The sequence below is a fragment of the Silene latifolia genome, chromosome 8 (assembly GCF_048544455.1).
Source record: "Silene latifolia isolate original U9 population chromosome 8, ASM4854445v1, whole genome shotgun sequence".
NCBI lineage: Eukaryota > Viridiplantae > Streptophyta > Magnoliopsida > Caryophyllales > Caryophyllaceae > Silene > Silene latifolia.
In genome coordinates, this window is record NC_133533.1 from 91832442 (window position 1) to 91849198 (window position 16757).

A 16757-nucleotide genomic window follows, 5' to 3' on the forward strand; every position below is an offset into this window, starting at 1 on the left:
TCTCGAGTAATCGGATACCCTGAATAGTGTAAATGGGCAATAGATGGTTGAGCAAGGTGTGGGGTTATGGCTCGTGAACGGAGGAGAATGGACTGATAGTGGTTGGCGCTTTTTATATGTAGGGGTGGTAATGGGATCCATGATAGGTCCAAATTATATACATTTTTACCCCAATATTTAGCTCCATTTTATATGTATTATGCACTAACTTTAGTGTTAATATGCTAATATTTGCTTTCTAGTTCTATTTGTATGTTTTGTCATGTTTTGTAGGTAGATAAGCTTTTAGGAGCTTAATTCTACAACATTTGCAAGTACTAGAAGCATGAGCTAAGTAGCTAAGCTAAGGAAGAGAATGGACCAACATGGAAGATGTGCATGGACTAACAATGCCAAAATGATGGACCAAAATGTAGATGTGCAACAAATACAAATGCAAAATGAAGCCCACAATATTACAAGTCCACAAAATTCTACATAATATGCTCAACTTCGGATGCTCTTAGGATTCTCATGAGATGATAAATTGAGTGTTTAAGTTAAGCTTAAATATGAGATTAATGGCTCACATTGGATCCCCTTGACAATTACTCAAGAATTGAAGGAAAATTAAGAGTGTGCTTAGGATGCCATTTTAGATTCCTCTACAAATTTTACTCCCTTATTTCGTATATAAGGGGTGCTAATCCTACACACTAGACACCATTTTTCCAAACACACTTTTACATATAAATTCTCTCTAAATTTAGTAGTTAGTTTAGGATAGCTCTTAGTTTAGTTTAGATTTACTTTATGTTATTTACATTTCATATTTACATTACAAGTTATAAAATAATTTACATTTACAAGTTATTTATATTACAAGTATTGTACTTCCATTTTCATTTCCAATTAGAAGGTAATTTCTATTCATATTTCCATTATGTTTGCCATTTCATTTATCATTAGTTTAATTTATATTTACATTATGTTAGAGTAGTTTCTTTTGTCTAGGGAATGAAGGGAGCCATGCATAAAAAGTATTTGTAACATGATAAACTAGGATGATATAATTTTGTCTAATTGTTTCTATCACATGTTTGCATCGTCACGTTTAATTTTTGTTTAAAGGCCTTATTCATTGATTAATTTTGTTCATTCGTTCTAAAAGTCGAGAGGCATGAAATTGAATTAGACTAAGCATGTGTAGTAGGACGACCTAGTCATGAACGAGAGTTTCTCTAGGACCCGGTCTATGGTTGACACTAATATCGTAAGGTGGGTGTCTCTAAGCCTAAACAATTAACGTTTTATCAACTCCTATGTTTAATTTAATCATTTACATAATTTGCATGTGTGACCCGATTTCCCTAGACTCCTTTTATCATTTAGTTTATTATTTTCTAATCATCAAACCAACCAACAAACCAATTCAAACGTAATCGACCTTGATAAAATTCAATCCATAACAGTTAATTAATAACTCTCGTCTCCTTTGGGTTCGACCCCTAAGTACTACATTCATTTGTTGTCTAGGGTATAAATATTATCTTTGCATAGGTGTGCGATAGCCTATCAAATTTTGGCGCCGTTTCCGGGGAGACGGTTCTGTTTGTTATTAGTTGTTGAATTTTATCTTTTTCTTTTTATTTTGTCTCGAGGAACACTTGTTCCTTGAGATTCATCTCACCGGTTTCTTTGTAGTTTTAGTGCCTATTTTGTAGGTAATAAAGCTATTGGCCTTTCATAATGAATGACGAATTCGTTCCACAACCCAATGATGAGCCTTTTAATGACTATTATGCTCGATTTTACTGCTACCGCAACACTAGACTCATCTTCCTCATTTTCCTTGGGTATGTACTTGATTGGGATTACTGGGGTCGTCTCGTGCTTGATGGCATGAATCTCGAGACCCGTGAAAAGGCTCTTAACTTGAGTAATGGGAGTGTCTACTACATGGATTGGCCGGAGCTTTGGAATTTCTTTGAGTTCATGGCTTGCGAAAGTCGGGAAGTAGCTCGCCAAGAAAATTTAAGGCGTGTCGTAGAAGAGTTCACAATGCTTACTCAAATTTATTGGGAGCAACAAGCTTCTAAAGCCCGTTCCTTAAAAAGGCTCGGAGACATGCTCACAGAAATACGAGAAGAAAATGAGCGATATATCGAAGCTTCTGCTCTCCCAACCTCCCAATGTGAGTCTTTTGATCCTAACCATTTTGAATTATTGGATGAACCGACTTTCATTATTGAAATGCCCTCTATTGTCTATCCAATTTACCATTTCGTGGAGGAGGTAGTTGACACACGTGCCATGGATAAGTTTGAGCCCGACCATAGTGAAACGGATGAGGTTTTACCTGAGACATGTGAAACCTTTGAAAATCCTTTCACATGCGATGTAGTTGACGAATTCAAAGTTGATGGAGGACTTAGTGATGCTAACATAGAGGTTAATAGGGATGAAACCCCCAATTCCCCAAAGTCCTACCATTTAGAGTTTTCATACCACCCAATTGAGACCGTTTATGATGATATGCTATGCACTAACAATTTGTTTCATGATCTTAAGCTTGATGCTCTATCTCTTACTGACGAGTGGAGTAGTACGGTGGTTCTCTATGAAATCTCTCAAAAGCATTTTGATAAGATATCCTATCTATTACCTTTGCTTTATCATGTTTTTATCTTATCAATTGCTTACATATGCTTGTGTATTGCTCATGCGCAGGAATATGATCAACTTCTAAGGGCGTTGACATGCTTTTTAGAGGACAATAGATATTCATTTCGGGAAATCACTTTTATTTGTTTTTGTTTTTAATTTTCCGCAAATTTAATGTTTTCGTAGAAATAGAAATAAAATTACTAGACTTAACGATGTTTGTTTTGTGATTTATAGGTAAACAATGAAGAAAAGGTGATTGTACGCTTCCCCATGCATGAGACCCCGATCGGGGTCGTAACTTTCAAGAACGGAGGAGCTAAAAGAAATGCGGAAAAAGTCAAATACGGCAAGAGAGGGTCAACCCCGATCGGGGACGCAACTTTTTCCGATTTTTTTTTTTTTTAATTTGCCTAATCACTTGCAAACATCATTCCTTCTTCAAATTTTCAATTTTTGGACCTTTTTCTTGAATTTTTGATGAATGGAAGAGTCCCCCGAATACATGCTAGCTTTGGGGAGGCTCGCTAGTCTAGTAAGTTTTCTTTGTTTTGCATTTTAGTTTCACTAGTAGAAAAATATTTTTTTGCGGCTCTCTATTTGAGGCGTTTTAGCCAAATAGCAGCAAATAACTTTTTTTTTTTTTAAAATCATATAACTATGTGAGGCGTTTTATTAAAAACCCGCCTCAAATACTATATGTGCGGCGTCACTGCTACAAACGCAGCAAAAGAAAACAATATAATAAAAAAATAAAAACTCACTCACTCTCGTCTATCAGTACTCCTAGACATTCATCAATATCACTTTACCAATTATTACCACTACCCAATATCAATTTACCAAAACTAAAGAAAAAACCCTTGAAGCAGCCTGCGCGAACATTGTCACCAGCTCACCACTCGTCCCTCACCACCACCGCGTGCCTCACCACCACCGCGCCACCTCGCCGGAATTTAACCTGCCTTCTATTATTTGGATATTAGGTATGTAAATTCATTGTTAATTGTTTATGTTTTCGATTAAATTCTGTGTTATTGTTAGGGTTTATGTTTTTTTTTTTGATTAATTATCTTTTGTTAGGGTTTATGTTTATCTTTTTGTTAATTGGAGTGTTGATTCAGTGTTAATTATCTCTTTTAGGGTTTATGTGACTTACGAAAGGGGGTTTACGTTTTCGTCCAAGGTCTCATCGGATATCACCAATCCACGCCGGAATTTCTCATTTACTCGTCGTTCTCAACATTAAGTATCATAAACAGTAAGCCCTCTTTCCCGTTTACTTGTGCTATCATTTTTTTGGCTCAATTTTGTGAATTACCCATTAACTAATAAATATTTGTCCATTTTATCCTGCCAATTTTACTGTGTTAATTGAGATTTGACAGTAGATTATGGCGAAAATAGTTGTGTCGATCTAGAATAGTTACAATTTCTTAGTTGCTTAAAAGCTACACTTGCTGAGTTGGTGCTTTTTTTTGTTGTTAATGGGAATAATAATTACAACAACAAGAATATCAATAGTAGCAGTTGTAGTAGGAGCCAAAATGGGGAGGGACTAGTGGTTTTTAATTGTGTTTTCACTGGCTTCTTTTATTGTTGGTTTATGATTTTTATAAGCGTTTGTGTTGTTGTTTTTGTGTTTTTCCTGTTGTTTTCTGGTTTTAAAATCCTTATGCTGCTGTTTTATGGATTTTAAGTGCATTTTTCTTGCTATTTCGGGTTTTTAATGCCGTATTTTGGGTGCTAATTGTTTATTCTTTTTGTTGTTTTCTAAAATTTCAATGGTCATTTTGCTGTTTTCTGGGTTTAGGTGCCTATTGGGTTATTCAATAAGTTAATGTGACTATGTGGGATGGCCAATATGTATAATTATTTTTACAGTATATTGAAATCGAGACAGAAAATCTCTCATTTTTATAGTTGTTTTTAGGGATTTTCTACCATATACCCTTTCTCTTTTTTAAGTTTCTACCATATACCCTTACTCTTTCTAGCTTTCTATATTATACCCTCCTATCTTGCAAGTTTCTACCATATGGCCATTAACTTAACTTTATTGTTACTATCTTATTTGACATTGATTAATCCCTTGGTTTTTCTCATTGGACAGCCCGCTATCACCATACCATCACACCTAATGCATCTCCTCACCAGTCACCACCACCTCACATTCAACACACCAAAAACTTTCTAATCGTGAGGCCAACATCAATAATAGTAAAAATGAAAACCTCCACCCAAAACACCAGCAGCTATCGTAACTCCCTCTCCCAACCCGGATTTTAAGATAGGGTACGGAGTTTTGGCACTATTTCAGCGTCAATGATACAATCTGGACACAATGGTTGGGTTGTGACAAGGTTGTAGTCTGGCGTTGTCGTGGTTGTGGGTGGTTGTGTCGTGGAAGAGGTGTGGGTGAGGACTAAGGAGTAGTGCTGATTTTTCGAGTGGTTAGGGGAATGGTGGTTAATGTGGGTGATGGAGGGTGAATGTTGGTTAATGGCATATGAGAGAAATTTGGAAGGTTAAGGGGTATAATGTAGAAAGTTAGAAACAATAGGGGTATATGGTAGAAAAATAAAAAACATAAGGGTATATCATAAGAAATCCATTGTTTTTATTTTTTCGAAAAAAGAAAACTGACCTCAAATTTCCAAAGCTGTTGTATTTCAAGTTTTTTGTTACAAAGCTGTGGTTTTTCAACTTTTTTTTGTTACAAAGCTGCTTCTTTTCTTCTTTTTCTTCCCATTAATATATTTTTTATGTGACATGTTTTGGTGATGCTTAGTGTGTAGAATTAGTTTATTTATTACCTTAGGACTGCTTAAGTGGCAGTAGGCTACCACGGTCTAAACTAATCAGCTTATTCAGTACACATTCAGTTCTCATCAGAGTATTATTAATTCGAGCATTGTTTCTTTGAGTTCACACCGATACTTTCTTCTCTTTCCTCTCTCGCAGCGATTCCTTTGGCCACACCACTCTTCAAAAAGACTGGTAGCCTTCTACTGTACTTGGCATGAGAAAAACAAGTTATCTTGGCTTTTTACCTCCTGACTACATGCAAATCAAAGTTCCTGACAACATCCAAATCTATTTAGCTTTTCCTTGACTTCATACTATTCTTAGCTTTCCATATACTTCTCCAACTCCAACCTAATCAAGGGGGTTCATAGTCATTTATTTAGTTTTCCTTGTCTTTGGTGGATTTTGCATGAGATGGATCGAAGTTGGATGTATGGAAAACGTAATTTGACATAATTTCAAAAAGGCGTTGAAGAATTTTGTAGAACTGCTTTAGAATATTCCACTACTACAAATGATGAAGGGTTTTATTGCCCTTGTGTGGATTGCTCCAATGTGATGAAGGTTGATAGTATAAAGTTGTTAAGAGAACATATTATATGTCGTGGATTTAGGCAAGATTACTATGTTTGGATATGGCATGGTGAAGAAGGAGTGTATAAGGGAAATTCCAACGTCAATTATCATTTATCCGAGCAACTTGTAGAAAATGAAAACACTGTACAAACTGATATCCATATCCAGGAGGAACCAAATCAGGAGGAGCCGAATCTTGAGATTGGTGAAGGTAATGAGGCTGATAGTGGCGAGGAAAATATTGATGATGATACTGATGAGGATGAAGACCAATTAAATGAGATGTTAAATGGAGTTGAAGATCAGTTTCGTACCCGTTCTGTGTTTGATAGTTTGACCGAAGCATGTGAACTTCCATTGTATCCTGGATGTAATAATCACACTAAATTGTCCGCAGTGTTAACATTATTTAACATCAAAGCTAAACATGGCCGGAGCGACACAAGTTTCACGGAATTGTTAGAAGCTTTGCAATACATGTTTCCCGAAGGAAACCAACTTCCTAAGTCCAATTATTATGCTAAGAAGTTGTTGTGTCCCTTAGATTTAGGGTACATAAAGATAGACGCATGTCCAAATGATTGCATACTATATCGAAATGAGTATCTTGATTTACATAAATGTCCTCGTTGTGGTAAATCACGCTACAAGCTGGGAGATAGGATTTTGTTTGATACAAGTAGGAAGTATCCTTCGGCAAAGATTCTATGGTATCTTCCAATAATACCACGTTTGATACGCTTGTTTTCAATCAAGAAACATGCAAAACTTTTAAGGTGGTACATGGATCGAAGGAAGAAAGATGGAAAGCTAAGACATCCCGCTGATTCTCCTCAGTGGGAGATTATTGATGACAAGTATCCCGAATTCAAAAATGAAGTTAGAAATTTAAGATTGGGACTTAGCACGGATGGAATGAATCCATATGGCAGTTTGAGTAGTTTACACAGCACATGGCCAGTTTCTTTAGTGATTTATAATCTACCCCCATGGTTATGCATGAAGCGCAAGTACATGATGTTGTCACTTCTAATATCAAGGCCTAAACAGCCGGGAAACGACATAGATGTGTACCTTGCGCCACTCATTGATGATCTTAAGAAGTTGTGGAATGAAGGTGTAACAGCGTTCGATGCGCATGCTAATGAGAACTTCACGTTGCGTGCAATGCTCTTTTGTACCATCAATGACTTTCCGGCTTATGGTAATTTGTCGGGTTATAAAGTTAAGGGAAAAAAGCCCTGCCCTATATGTGAGGATGACATGAAGTCAACATATTTGACACATTCTAGAAAATATGTCTACTTGGATAATCGGAGGCACCTGAAACGCTTTCACCCTTATCGTAAGAAGAAATTACCATTCAATGGAAAAGTTGAGGAAGAAGTAACTCGCAAACCTTTAAGTGGAAAAGAGGTTTATGAGCGGGTCAAAGATGTTGAAACGGTTTATGGTAAGTTCGTGAAGCCAAAGCCAAAAGAGTCTGAAAGTTTTTGGAAGAAGAAGTCTATATTTTGGAAACTTCCATATTGGCAAGACTTACCGGTACGACATTGTCTTGATGTGATGCACATTGAGAAGAATGTGTGTGATGCGCTTTTGGGGACATTACTCAACTTTACCGGGAAGTCAAAAGATGGCTTGAAGGTGCGCAACGACTTGATGGAAATGAAGATTCGAACAAATTTATGGCCAGTTGAGAAGAATATTCAAACAAAGGGAAAAAGTCCATCCTTTTATCTTCCACCAGCTTGTTATACCCTATCTAAAGTAGAAAAGCGATTATTTTGTGAGTGCTTATATGGGATAAAGGTTCCTACAGGGTACTCGTCTAATATAAAAAGGCTTGCATCCAAGACTGATTTTAAGTTAGGGGGCATGAAATCCCATGATTCTCATGTCATGATGCAATTGTTTTTACCCATCGCAATTCGTGGAATATTGCCGAAACATGTGAGGAAGGCCATTACTAAACTTTGTTCATTTTTTAATATAATATGTAGTAAGGTGGTTGACCCGGAGATGCTAGATGCACTACAAGTTGATGTTACTGAAACACTTTGCCAATTTGAGATGTATTTTCCACCATCTTTTTTTGACATTATGATCCATTTAATTTTACATCTTGTCCGTGAGATCAAGTTGTGTGGTCCAGTATTCTTGAGATGGGCATATCCTTTTGAAAGACACATGGCTACTTTGCAAGATAAGGTTAGAAATCTAGCTCGACCAGAAGCTAGCATCATTGAAGGCACTGTCAGTGAGGAGGTAATTGAGTTTTGTAGTGAGTTTGTGAGCAAACTTCATCCTATTGGTCTTCCGAGATGTAAAGATGATGGAAGGTTTGAAGGTAAAGGTCTTGTTGGCGCCAAAGTGATCTCACCTCCATCAGATCTAATAAATAAGGCACACCTATACATATTGCAGCACAGTGATGAGGTGCAACCATATTTGACAAGACATAAACAAATATTAGCTTCTAGGCAGCCTTTAAGAGGTGAAAGGTGGTTGATGCAAGAGCATAATCGCACATTTATTAATTGGTTTCACGATGAAGTGATGCAAGAATTGCCGAATAATGGTAATGATGTATCTAACACGATCAAATGGCTTGCATATGGTCCTAGAGAGGGTGTTACCTCTTACGAAGGGTTTACTATAAATGGATGCACTTTCTATACTGAGCGGCAAGATAGAAAGTCATTATCAGTGCAAAATAGTGGCATAACCATTGTTGCATCATCAAGGGAATTTTCTAGTTCAAAAGACAAATGTCCTATCGATGCAACACAATCATACTATGGCGTCATTCAAGATATATGGGAACTAGACTATTGTGATTTTAAGGTTCCCCTTTATAGGTGCAAGTGGATTGACAACAATCGACTTGGTGTTCATATAGATGAATTTGGATTTACTCAAGTAGATATGAATCGTTTGCGGGATACTAATGAACCATTCATATTTGCATCACAAGGTAAACAAGTCTTCTACATTCTTGATCCTTCTGACCACCGTTGGTCTCTTGTGATTCATGGAAAAAGACGAACTCTAGGCGTTTGGGATGTTCTTGATGAAGATGAATATGATGATTTTGAGGATATTCCACCTTTCTCAAATCCTATAAACAATGTGAATGATATTGAAGATCTTGACACAATCTATATGCGTTCTGATCATAAAGAAGAAATTAGCGTGGATGACCCTTAATTATGGGGCTTAGGTATAGTGCTATGATTTCAGCATCATCATCTATCTTTTAGTTTGGGTAGTCCTTCCAGTGCAGTAAACAAATAGGCATTACTCGTTAGGTAAACTAAGATGACATGAGGTTTTCTAGCTTATTTAGGAAAGAATTACTCCAAGTACATATGGAGTGTGAGTCATCTCATATAACTCTTTTTAACCTTTTTTTTTTTGCATGAATGGTATAATAATTGACCAATCTTCTATCTAAATCATAGAGTACAATGTATATTACTATAGAAGTTGAATTACTAACACTAGTTTTCTGATTTTTGAATTTATCAGGCTGCTGCCCATCTGCCAATCATGACTGATATGGATGATCCAGTGGACATTGCTGATGACGATTACGATGATATGGAAGATAAGGATGTAAGTGATGATGCCTCTTATGATGATGACCTTGAGGATGACATTGATGAGATGGAAGATACTGCTGCGTTGGAGGAAGACCGTAGATTTGATGAGTATGAGATCATGGCTGATGTAGCTGCTTTGAAAGGGGTAGATGTAGTGGAGCCTATGAATCCATCTACCTTAGTTACAACAACTAAAGTCTCCAAAAAAGGCAAAGGTTCAGGCAAAGGAAGGACAGCCACAAAGGTGTTCAAGAAGGGTGATGAACCCATGTTTCTCAAGTTTGATGAGTATGATCGTCCCATTGGCATATGGCTGGAAAATTATGGCAAACAAATTGGGTTTTGCATGCGAAAATTGAATATTAATTGGAATTGGAAAGATGTGAGTGAAGGAAAGAGGAAAATGTTATGGGAAGATACAATGGTAAATTTTCTAGTATTGTTTCGTATTGTTTTTCCTGGATTTTATGTAGTTTTGGTGCTAGCTTTCTAGTGTAGTTTGGCTTCTGTTTTCTGTTTTGTTTAATACAGTGTACCAATCGTATGGTGATCTGTCTATTTTTTTTCCCTCAGAATTTATTCCACATCCCTAATGACGAGACATTGAAGAAGAACTTCTTGTCTGCAGTTGCTAAAAGGTTTAGGGATTTCAAAGGTAAATTGGTAAGTGGATGGATTACTAAAACGAGAGTGAGAACCATAGAAGAGGATGGATGGGAGCCTCATGAGATTTGGAATCATATAAAGGTAGAAGATTGGAAACTTTTTGTTCAAATTAAAACCTCTAGTCCACCAAGGTAATAAACAAGCCTAAATAATCGCTCATTTTTTTTTTTAAAATCTTACTTGATGCAATACTTTTAATTTAGATTTTTTTCTTATGTCCCACTCATTACGAGAAAGCGTAAAAGGGCTATTGAGTGTGCAAGGAAGAATGTACATCATCATCACATGGGTCGGAAAATAAGCTATAACGGTTTCGATCAACTTGGATTGAAGATGGCTTATATCCGGTGATCACTCCCATATCAACAGAGACGACCTCTATTGTGACGGTTGAACCGAATCGAGCTGATGATTGGTTTTGTTCAATGCATATTAAAGATAAAGACACTGGCAAATATGTTGTAATGGAGACTAAAACCAAGGAAGTAGCTGAAAAATGCGTAAGTTCTAACCTCAAATACTAGTTTTGTATACTTAAACTGTTAGTTATTTTAGTTACCAAGATGTGCTTAGTAAAATAGAAATAGGTAGTTCTTCCAAACTGTCTAAAAGAATTCACCTAGGGAGGTCGAGGTGAGGAGTTGTCTTTTGCTTAAGCATTCGTATAAGTTGTACGGTATAAGTGTTATGGTTTATGCTATAACTGCTCATTCTGGACTAATCATGTAGACAGGGAATATCAAACGTCTATGCCTACGAGTGTGTCATGCAGGCACTTATTTGTTTTCCTGTGCTAGCTTTTTATGTTGATAGATTCATTATAAAATTGTCCTACTTGATGTTTATGTGTGAAATTCATGTTAGCGTGAGCTAAGAATAAAGGAGATCAAAGGAGAATTTGTTCCAGTTGGCAACAAGGATGCTTTATATTTTGCTCTTGGTGAAAAGGCTGATCATCCAAGTCGTGCTAGAGGTTTTGGTGGAGTTAATGTGAGCGTGAAACGTGCATTTGGGGTTGCATCCCAAAAAGGTAGTCGTTCAAGAAAAAGTGAAACATCGTTAGAGGACCGAGAGGCCTTGAAAAATGAACTAAGAGAGCAGCTTCAAGTTGACTTTAAATTGGCAGTTAAGAATAGTGTGTCATTGGTTTTGGAAGAAATGGGCTTGTCCACCTTGAAGCAACCTGATGATGTAACTGATAATAATGGTGGTAATCAAGTATGCCTTGACCATGCTAAAGTAAACAACTTACAACCGTCGTTAACACCAGAAATTAAGGTAACCACATTATTTTAAGCTGTGAATGGTCGTCGTCGTTGCTTGTAGGCCGTCAGAAACTAACATATTTAGCTACAAATTATTAAATATACATGTAGAATGACACGCCACTGCATCTTCTTCTAAAAGATCCTCACAACGGAGTAACGTATAAGGTTGCTCGTGGAAAGGCATTTCCGGAGAATTATGTCATCATGGTTCATTGGATCCGATCAAGTAAGGGTGAAAATTTCGATTGTTCCTCAAGAGTTCGAGACTCTTCCCCTTCCTATTCCTGTCGATATGATCTAAATACATTGAAGGATGCGATTGGAAGTATTGTATTGTGGCCACTTGCATTAGTGAGAGTTGAAAATGAGGTATTAATGATTATTTAGTTGTTCTTCATACCTTTAATTTTAGCATAATCAAAGTGTCGGGTCAAAATACAAAATGGTAGACTGGTAGATCGGTTCTGGTCTTATCATATGTCAATGTTCTGGTATGAGCAAAGGTGAGTATAAAATGTCCTAAATTTAATAATGTTTCATTAATTGGGTGAGCAGAAGGACACACTACCTCCACAACTTGAAGTAATGGGTAGCAACTCACACCATTCGAAATTGTCGACCACGCCAACAAAAGTACCAACCGAGGAACCCATGGTGGAGTCTTTAAGTCCGGATTTGCAATGGCTGAAAATACTTCTTGATACAATGATTGATGGAGAGACCTATAACATTTACTTTGACGCCGATTTATTTTATTACAACACTGATGAAAACACGGAAGTATACAAAGATGATTTAAGCCAATTTCTCGAGGGGTGTGAGCTTAATATCCGGATCATTCAAATTTTCATAAGGTCTTGTAATTTATCTAGATCTATTTGAATTTTTATTTGAATTAGTTTTTATTTACATACACCTAATCCACCAGTATGTACATGTAGGGCCCTTCGAGATGATCTAGTGAAAGCCGTTACCCAACCTCGGTTAGGATGGTTGTGCCCCGATGCAACTTCAGATGCCAAATTGATTAAAAAAGCGGAGACTGCAATTGCATATATTACTAGAGCATTTATGAAGTCAGTTCAAAATGGCCATGAATTCATCTTGGCCCCAATTATTGATAGGTAAAACTGATACTTTCGGCCATTTTAGATCATTCACTGTATTCTTATACTTTGCCGCTGACTAGATAGTAGAGTTTTGGCTAAACCATTTGCTGACGGGATACTTTCAGCCATTTTAGATCGGTCGCTTGATTTCGTTGCGTGATGAGTATTTAGTAAATTGTGTTTGGTGCTATCTTTTAAATGCAGTAAGCAGTGGGTTCTACTCGCTATTTCTCCACAAACTTATACCATATATGAGTTCGACTCGGTTGCCCTTAAAGAAGGTCGCAAGTTGTATATGAAGATGGTAGTTCTTAGGCAAGTAACGGTAGTTTAAGCTTTCTTATTTATCTAGCCTACATGAGCGTTACTTATAACTAATGTTATGAATTTTTGTATGGTACGTAGCTCCCTAAAAAGGTACAAAATGTCTGGTGGTGAAATAAAGGTGAAAAGGAAAGAGCCATTGTGAAAATCTATTAAGGTGATTGATACATTTTCAGAATATTTTAAGCTCATTTTATATTATTAGCTCGTATTCAATTGCAACTATCTCATCTAAATTTTTATATGATGTATTAGTGCCCTCAACGAAACGGGTGCTTCGAGTCTGGCTATTTTGTGATGTGTTACATGTATGACATAGTGAAGAGATGCACAAGTATAACTGACTTGGAGAAGGTACGTCTTATTGTCTCCCATTTATGTAGTAGGGTATAAATGGTCTTGTGGTGGTTTGAGCATAATCTCTTAGGTTAGAATGTTAGGTTAGAGTCTGGTCAAAATGTCTTCTCCTTTGAGCCCATGCATTTTAACTCATTTGAAAGACCTTCAACCCTATTTAATTAAGTAGGGAAAGTTGGCGGTATGTCTTAAATAATTTTCGTATGTTTTTTTTTTTGGGTTAAATGAGTGAGATTGGCTTATGGTTAAGTATGAATGAAACCTACAAATTATATGTTGACAATGTTCATGCCCTATGCTCCTTCGCCCATGAGATTATAGATAGTGATCCATTATGGAATTGTATGACTACTTTTATAGGTTTGCTGATGTTATCGCTGTAAAGTATGTTTTCGGCCATTTTCAGGATGATCATATAGTTTCACTCACATGTGGGACATTTAAATTGACCCTCTCTAGTGTGGATTGAGCATATTATGGTCTAGTATGAATTGAGCATTGTGGTCAAATATGAATACGATATTAGCTTTTTCTCCTTTCGTTGTTCTGTTTTATACGGTTTTATAACTGTACTTTATAATTGTACTGTTCTGTTTTATGGGTGTCTTTTTGCTTTCACCTTCTTAATATAGTATGTATTCTAAAAACTTGTTGGTCCCTGTTGTTTTCTCTACTCCTCACTTGATGCCACATGTTCTTCTCTTCTTGTTATCCCTCCACATATGCCCTATCTTTTTTGGCCAAGACTCCAAATTATAATCATATTAACGATTTTACTATGTTATGTTATATATAGGTTTTCAACTCGCAAGGAGAAGAGTCGTACACTAATTGTGAGATAAATGAAGTACGGGACAAGTGGGCTACGTACTTCACTAGTCGATGTGTTAATTAGCTAGCCATTAAACCGTTGTATCTACTAAAAATCCTTGAAAAACTTTGCTTTCTAGATGATTAGTGGACATCACGTCCTACTTGATAGTTTTTGACGTTAGTTGTGAAGATTGTTGATGTTAATGGGTTGTAATGAAGTTGTTGGATGAAAGTTATGGTTATATATAATGGTATTGCGGTTGGATTTGGAAATTGTTATTGTAGGTTTTAATTTTTGGTAGGCTCAACTCAAATGAAACGCTGCCAATTTTATAAAAAAATATCCATAAATCTAGGTGGTATGAAGCGTTTTATTAAATTATCATGTGTCTATTTGTGGCTCCTTTATACAAAAAACGCCTCAAATAAATAGCTATTTGCGGCTCCTTTTTTAAAAAAACGCCGCAAATAGCTTATTTATTTGTTGCGTTTTCTAAAGAAAAACGCCGCAAATAGCTATTTATTTGAGGCGTTTTTATTTCGCCGCAAATGTATTTTCTATTTGCGGCCCTGCCATTTGCTGCTATGCTAAAAACGCCGCAAATAGCCCATATTTAGGAGGCGCAAAAAAATATTTTTCTACTAGTGTTTATTTCTCGCAACCCATTAAATATGACCTCTCGTCCTTCTTGTTTATGTGCTTTGCGCCATTTTTTTTGGTTTAGTTGGGTAATTAGTTGTTGGCACATTGAGGACAATGTTATGTTTAGCTTGGGGGGAGATTGCATTCGCATATTAGTTAGTTTGCATTTATTTCGTATAGATTTAGTGAGAATTTTTGAAAAATTTGTGTGAATTTTTGCTTCTAATTCTTTGCTTGTCCTACTTATGCCCTCTTGCATATCCTAATGATTGCTCAAGCTAATGATTTATTCTTTTATGATGGGATAATTGCTATATGGGGATGTCTTGACATAGTAGGTCAGAGATGGAGAATGAACCGAATAGGCTTGATCTTGACTCTTGGCAAACTACAAAATGGTAAGGTAGAACCTCTTTAGACCGATGCATCCATATCCGGTCTCTCTTAGGTGAGTGTAGGTGTCTGCTTATGATGTGTGTTTCATCAAAACGCACAAGTATGGTTCTCATGTCATCTCTTTGTAAGTATGCATTCACTTGTTATAGCATTTTGAAGTCATTCACATGAATATAATTGCCTTCTTGACCCCTTCACAAACAATTTTTTCTAACTACATTATAACTTGCCTACCTTGTTGAGCTAGTAGCTTGTTTGGTCTTGTTTGGCTGCTCAATTGGGATTTGTTACAAAGTTTGAATATCATGTGAGCTTGGTCTTAATGCTCTTGAAGAAGAAATGAGAAAACGAGGAAAAAATGAAAGAAAAAAAAGTGAAAAAGAAAAATGATGAAAAAAATGAGAATGAAAAGAAAGAAGAAAGAAAAAAGAAATGAAAAAGCATGGAAATAAAAAAAGAAGTATGCATTGAAATGAAAAAAGAGAAGAAGGAGAAGATGTGAGAAATTCTCATGCATTATTCATATACTTTGGAGAGTTTTCTTATGATTAAAATTGCAAACATGGGTTAGAATTGGGATTGAGCATCCTTGCATTTGATTGTTGCTAGCTTGACATTAGCTCCACAATCCACAATTCATTTGTTCCCTCTTCTTACCCATTACATATTGCCTTCTTCCTACCCATTTGGCTTCTTTATCATGCTTGCATATGATTGCTTTTGCTTACTAGTTTTGATTGATTACCATATTAGATTGCGGGCACATTGTTATAAATCGAGGATAGTTGAGTGATCATTCACATAATTGTCCTTTCACATAAAAAAGAGTTTGAGTGCACCGTGAGAGTCCATAAGTCGAAAGATCATGAAAGAGCTTAAAGGTTCATTTCAAGTTTTCCATGCTACGCCGTCGTGTAAATCTCATCCATGTTCTTGCATTATTCCATTGGCCATGTTGTTTCGGGTTTTAAAATCATTATGCTTAGCTTGTTTGGGATATTGCATTTGATGGGATATGGTTTCTTGCTTGGAGACAAGCAAGGGCTTAGCTTGGGGGAGTTTGATAGGTCCAAATTATATACATTTTTACCCCAATATTTAGCTCCATTTTATATGTATTATGCACTAACTTTAGTGTTAATGAGCTAATATTTGCTTTCTAGTTCTATTTATATGTTTTGTCATGTTTTGTAGGTAGATAAGCTTTTAGGAGCTTAATTCTACAACATTTGCAAGTACTAGAAGCATGAGCTAAGTAGCTAAGCTAAGGAAGAGAATGGACCAACATGGAAGATGTGCATGGACTAACAATGCCAAAATGATGGACCAAAATGTAGATGTGCAACAAATACAAATGCAAAATGAAGCCCACAATATTACAAGTCCACAAAATTCTACATAATATGCTCAACTTGGGATGCTCTTAGGATTCACATGGGATGATAAATTGAGTGTTTAAGTTAAGCTTAAATATGAGATTAATGGCTCACATTGGATCCCCTTGGCAATTACTCAAGAATTGAAGGAAAATTAAGAGTGTGCTTAGGAT

The 16757-nt window shown here is 36.3% G+C and overlaps 1 long non-coding RNA gene across 1 annotated transcript; it reads left to right on the forward strand.

Annotated features, from left to right (window-relative positions):
* The first annotated feature begins 3564 nt into the window (after window positions 1-3564).
* LOC141594678 (uncharacterized) lies at window positions 3565-14468 on the forward strand. The gene is made up of 3 exons (XR_012522227.1): window positions 3565-3629; window positions 3787-3904; window positions 14153-14468. It is a non-coding gene; the product is annotated as an uncharacterized LOC141594678 (long non-coding RNA).
* The last annotated feature ends 2289 nt before the right edge of the window (window positions 14469-16757 follow it).